At 48.6% G+C, this 5,616-nt stretch overlaps 1 non-coding gene across 1 annotated transcript; it reads left to right on the plus strand.

The window, feature by feature from the left end:
• The first annotated feature begins 4,395 nt into the window (after positions 1–4,395).
• Positions 4,396–4,468, plus strand: TRNAT-AGU (transfer RNA threonine (anticodon AGU)). Its single transcript has one exon. It is a non-coding gene; the product is annotated as a tRNA-Thr (tRNA).
• Positions 4,469–5,616: the final 1,148 nt, after the last annotated feature.

The raw sequence follows: 5,616 nt of genomic DNA on the forward strand, positions 1-5,616 counted from the left end.
GGTCGGCAGCATTATTGGAGAGGTTAAGTGGTGTAGCCAAGGTCACAGAGCTGGCCAGTTATGGAGCCCAGGGTCAGACTCTCATATTCTGATTCCAAATGACACAATCTTCCTCCTCACTGAAGCCTTTCCTTTCTCTTGGTCCCCGCTGTGTGGCAGAGCTAAACTTTTCCTCGAACGATCTGTCTTGGGAGCAGGTCTCTGGCAGCCAGTGCAACTCTATCGTGATCCCTCGCTAGACTTCTTCAGTGACAACAGAGGTGAGGTCACCAGTCCCCAGAGCAGGCCTCCCCGCCTCAAACCTCCTACCAGGGCCAGGCGTCTGAATTTTGCCCCTGTCTGGCTCCTTCTTTCTCTAGAAGCAGCTTCCCTAGGTCCAGACTCGCTCACAGGGAGGTGAAGGACATCACGTCCCATCTGAGGGGAGCCAGCACGCCCTTCCTTGCCTTCAGTGCCTTCTTCCCTTTTAAAGACATCAGAGCCCAGTGGGCTTCTGTGCTCAGCCCAGGAGGGAGCCTGGAGGCAGGGCTGGTTTGGGTTGTTGGGAGACCCAGGAATAACAAAGAGCCCCCAGTTTCATCCCCTTCTCAGGTTTTGCTCGCCTATGTTTTCTCTATTATCTGACCAACTGTCTCTTCAACGTGCCTCCCTAAGCCCCTTAAAAGACAGCACAGGAACAAGGGAAGAATAAACTCCCAAGGACAAAGAGAAGGGAGAGGAAACCACAGCAGATGAGAAATGACAACCAGATGTTAAAGATGGAAATTCTATGGAGGACTTGGCAGAATGAAGGAAGCTACAACATCAAAGCCAGCAAAAGAGGGTTACCGAAGGGCATAAATGATTTACCCCCAGGATCAAGTCTCTGTACTTGGAGGTGTCTGGGACAAATTCTAGACTGAGAGCAGGGGACTGGCTGGAAATCTTTATGTGCAGAAGAAATATTTCCCGAGTCCCTTCTCTCCATCCAACACAGCCAGGCTATCCCGCCACCCCACTGGGAAGAAGCTAGGGCCTTCCTCTCTTGAAGGCTCAGTAGAGACCTCCAGTCTTGGGGTCACAAGCCCAGTGAGGATGGGGATAAAGAGAGTGGCTGAAAAGGGAGAGACAGTGTGAGAGCCTGGCTGGGTGAGCCCCTAGCCCTGTCCCAGACTCCTCCCAGAATGCAGACAACAAGGACCACCTCCCCAAATGGGAGACAGAAAGCCCCAGAAAATGACAATGGAGAGGTTAAGTGGTATGCCCAAGGTCACGTAGCAGGCTGATACTGACAATGGAGGGTAACTGCCTTAATCCACGTGGCTGCTTTAACTAAGTACCACAGACTGAGTGGTTTGTAAACAACAGCAATTTATTCCTCACAGTTCTGGAGGCTGGAGAAGTCCAAGATCAAGGGGCCCCAGATCCAGTGCATGCTTCCTGGTTCAGAAATGGCTGTGCTTGTGCTGTGCCCTCACACGGCAGAGAGGAGGAGGGAGCGCTCAGGGTCTCCTTTATACGGGCACGAACCTCATTCATGAAGGCTCCACCCTCATGACCGAAACACCTCACCGAAGGCCCCACCTCCTAATACCATCACACTGAGGGGTTAGGATTTCAACAAATGATTTTGGGGGACACATTCAGTCTATGGCAGTGCCCCAGGGAAAAGCCTGCTTATAGCCTCCATCTAGAGTGAGACTTGCCCCTGCACACTGAGCTTCTAGGCCCCTCCACCTGTCCCTCTTAATCATGAATGGGGAGCCAAGGAGTCCCAGGAACTTGAAAAGAACCACCAGCTTGAAAGAGGAGACTAAAGCAAACAAACAACAGAAATTAGAGACACCACGAAAAAAATTAGTCTTCATTAATATTCTCAGAGGCCATAAGAGAAAACTTTGCGCCTATAAAACAAGTAGTGGATGCGATAAACATAGGAATAGTCACGGAATGAGAAAGGGAAGTTTTGGAAGTTAAAAGTATAGGAGAAAAATATTTTTAAGAAATAAAAGAGTTGGGACATCAAGTTAAGGAAATCTCGTAGAAGGTGGAACAAAAAGAAATCAGGAGATAAAATATAAGAAACTTAGAAAACAAAAAAGAAGTTGCAATATCCTACTGAGTTCCAGAAGAGAGAAAGGAGAAAATGGGAGGGAAGCAATTACCAAAGAATTAATGTAGGACGGTTTCCAGGAACAGAAGGACACAGATTTCCAGGTTGAGGGCATCCACTGAGTGCTCGGTACACACATGGGAAAAAAGCCACACCAGGGGTAAGGAAAGGTGGTGAAATCCCCTAGAGATCAAACTGTAGAAGAGTCTGGAAGCAGAGTGGCACCAGATTTGTTAAACTCAGAAGCTATTGGAAAAAACAATTTCCAATTTCACAGGGAAAATAAATTCCAACCTAGAATTCTATTCACACCCAAGCTATAAAGAGGAAGGGTTGAACGGAAGCATTTCTAGACATGCCAGGCCTGAAAGTGCTTACTTTTCCTGCATCCTTTCTCAGTAAGCTTTAAAATACACGTTCCACTTAAACACCAGTGTCAAGTGAGAAAGAGGAACACCCCCACAGCCCGGGCACAGAAAGCCACAGAGGAGAACGGCAAAGAGAGCCCCCAGACAGTGATGTACAGCAGATCCAGGAGCTCCCAGGAGAAATCCCACCGGTGCTTTACCCGGACATCACACCAGGTGGAGGGGGGTGTGGAGCATCTGAGCAGAATTCACAGGATCTTAGAAAAACAAAGAGTGGGAAAGAGGAGGGGGGCAATGATGAACTTAATGAAAAGCAAAAAATTACACAAGGAAATGTCATCACAATACACAGTGAACGTTAATTTAATTATAATGATGTAAATACTGGTGCTTTTGATTTTGCCAAGATTGGAGGGCCAGAGTATAAGAAAGAAAAATCCTTATCTGCCATAAAAGAAGAAGAGAAAATAATGAATAAAATTGAAATATTAAGAAATGGCAATTTAAGCATAACCTTTAGGAATATGGACGACCAAGGAGAGAGAAATGGTGGAGAGGGTTGAAGATGTCGCCTCTGTAGAACAGGGCTGGGCATGGGGACTGGGGGCAGGACTGGAGACTGCTGGTTCTCCTTAAAAGCCTTTTAGTTCTGGTGGATTTTAAAACTAGAGCATTTCTTTTTCTCATTTTAAAAAAAAGAGAGGGGGAGAGGGAAGAATGGAGGGAAGGGAGGAGGGAAGGGAGGAGGGAAGGAGAGAAGGGGTCCATTTTCTGGAAACATCCTCGGGATGCACCCACCTCCCTAACAGCCCCCCTCTACCCCCACTATCCTTCTGCTGGTGACGTTTGAGCACACATCCCCCCAGCACCCTCCCATCAGAACCACCGACCCTGCATCACCACTCCCCCCTCCAACACACAAACACACACCCTCCTCCGAGCTGCTCCACCATCACCCCACCTCTGGAGAAAGGACCTTCCAGTTTAAGCCTCTTTTGATAATGAAACAGACCCCCAGTGCCATTTGGGGAAAAGCTTTCATGCCTCAGGATACGGTGTCTGGACCCACTACATGGGTGCATCTCATGTCAGGAACGTTCCTTCGACCAGCTCTCCCACCAAGACCTCTGCCCCCTTGTAATCCTGTCCCCCCTCCAGACCCCTGCAGCTCCCAAGACCTGCGTCACCTGCCTTCAATTTTCCTGGGTCACCACTTGAGCAGGCCTCAGGCTGGGATCACCCCAACCCTGTAGCTAAATTCCTGTTCCTCCAAGGTCCCCAGAACAAACAGCTAAAGACGCTTGGTTCTCAGCAGGTCCCCCCGACCCCTCACTCCAAGGGGCTCCTGGTCCCAACCCCGATGCCTTCTAAGTAATTAATCCCTCTGGAGGGTCCACCCACACAAGGCAGCCCTGGCTGGTTATTAAACTCCATTCTGGGTCTTTTTTCTCTCTCAAGGCCCCAGCTGCTCCTCTCTGCAAGCTCAGTGCCTCCATCTGATTGAAAAAATTCCTCCTAGATGCAAGCTGGGGCCCTCCAAGGACAGGGAGCTAAGCGTGACGTGGAGAGGAAGACAGGCAGAGGAAAGACGTGTCTGCTTTTCTATCTTTTCTCCTGCTTCCCTGTTCATTTTTTTATGAACAGAAGCAGGACTGGCCCAAAGATATTTAACTTCCCAACTCTAAGTCTACCCCCTTTGCCCTCTTCCCCAGGGCAGTGGCCATGGCGAGAGCTTTCCACTCAGCGACTGCTGGCCGGGCATAAATCCATGCTCCTTTCAAAGCAGCAAAAATCAGGCCCTTCGTGCCATCAGCCTTCTCTCCCTTCACCTCCTTTGGCCTCTCTCAGCCTTGGTCATAATACCCAAATCTCCTTAAGATCATTAGCATGGAGCAAAGTGGGTTTGGGGCCATTTTTAAAGAAACCCTGAGGTGAGGAGGGTATAGCTCAGTGGTAGAGTGCGTGCTTAGTATGCACGAGGTCCTGGGTTCAACCCCCAGCACCTCCATTTAATAATAATGATAATGGCTTTCCTGAAACACACTTATTTTAACTCAAAACTGATAAAAAGACTTAATCACATATTCAGTAGTAGTCACTTGATAAACAGCTATCACCACTGACAGCTATAACATTTTATGTTTCACACATAAATGTTTATATATGTGTGTGTGTGTGTGTGTGTGTGTGTGTTTGCATATTTGTGTCTGGGCATAAACTGTAATTTTTTTTTTTTAACCATCTTACTTATTTACTAAATTGGCTTATACTTTTTTCTGTTGAATGATGTAGACAATGAAAATAAAAATACTGTGTAGTCACTATAAAAATTTTGGAAAATTTAGGAGAGCAGAAAATAAAAAACATGCATAGTCTTACCCAGAGATATCAGTTAACTTTTTTATATATGTCCTTCTAGATCTTTTTCATGCATGTGTATTAAAAAATGGGATTATAATTTAAATAATAATGATAATGATAATGATAATAATAATGAGAAGAAGAAGAAGAAAGAAGCCCTGAGCACCACTCATCTCCTGAGCTTCCCAGAGCACCACCCCCCCATCTGGAAGCCCCTGCCCGCCCCCTCTGCACACCCAGCCGTGGGATCTGAAGACAGAGGAGAGGGCCTGGCTCCGACGCGATTTATGCCTCTCCGGACTGGTTCTCATGGTTCTCACGTCATGGGCCTGCCCCAGGGGAAAGGGCAGGTGCGACCCAACCCTTCTCTCTGCCTCGGCCAGCTCTGCTTCCCTGACCCCGAGGTGACGCAGCCTGGGGCCTAGACGTGGGATCCCTGGGGGCTTCTGTGAGAAACACTGGACCCCGGGCTGATGGGGCCTGGGAGATAACCCAGAAGGGTCCCTACCCACACTCCTTCCCCCCTACAGCCCCGGGCATTGGAAGGCCTAAGTTCAGAGAGGGAGACTCTCATGGCCAATCCAACCACCTTCCAGATCATTCCCGCCCGACAGCGGAAACGGGGCAGGAACAGGCCAGGCCACCTGCAGGCAGTCAGGACACACCGAATCCTCTACGGGCCTTCAGGTCTTGCTTTCAGGATCCTCACTCATTCCCAGTCTTGCTTAGATGTGGTACCCGGTTTCTGGTCTTAGGATCTCAGGCCCATGGGACTTGAGGGGGGAAGTGGACTGA

This window comes from Camelus bactrianus, chromosome 23 (assembly GCF_048773025.1).
Source record: "Camelus bactrianus isolate YW-2024 breed Bactrian camel chromosome 23, ASM4877302v1, whole genome shotgun sequence".
Lineage (NCBI taxonomy): Eukaryota > Metazoa > Chordata > Mammalia > Artiodactyla > Camelidae > Camelus > Camelus bactrianus.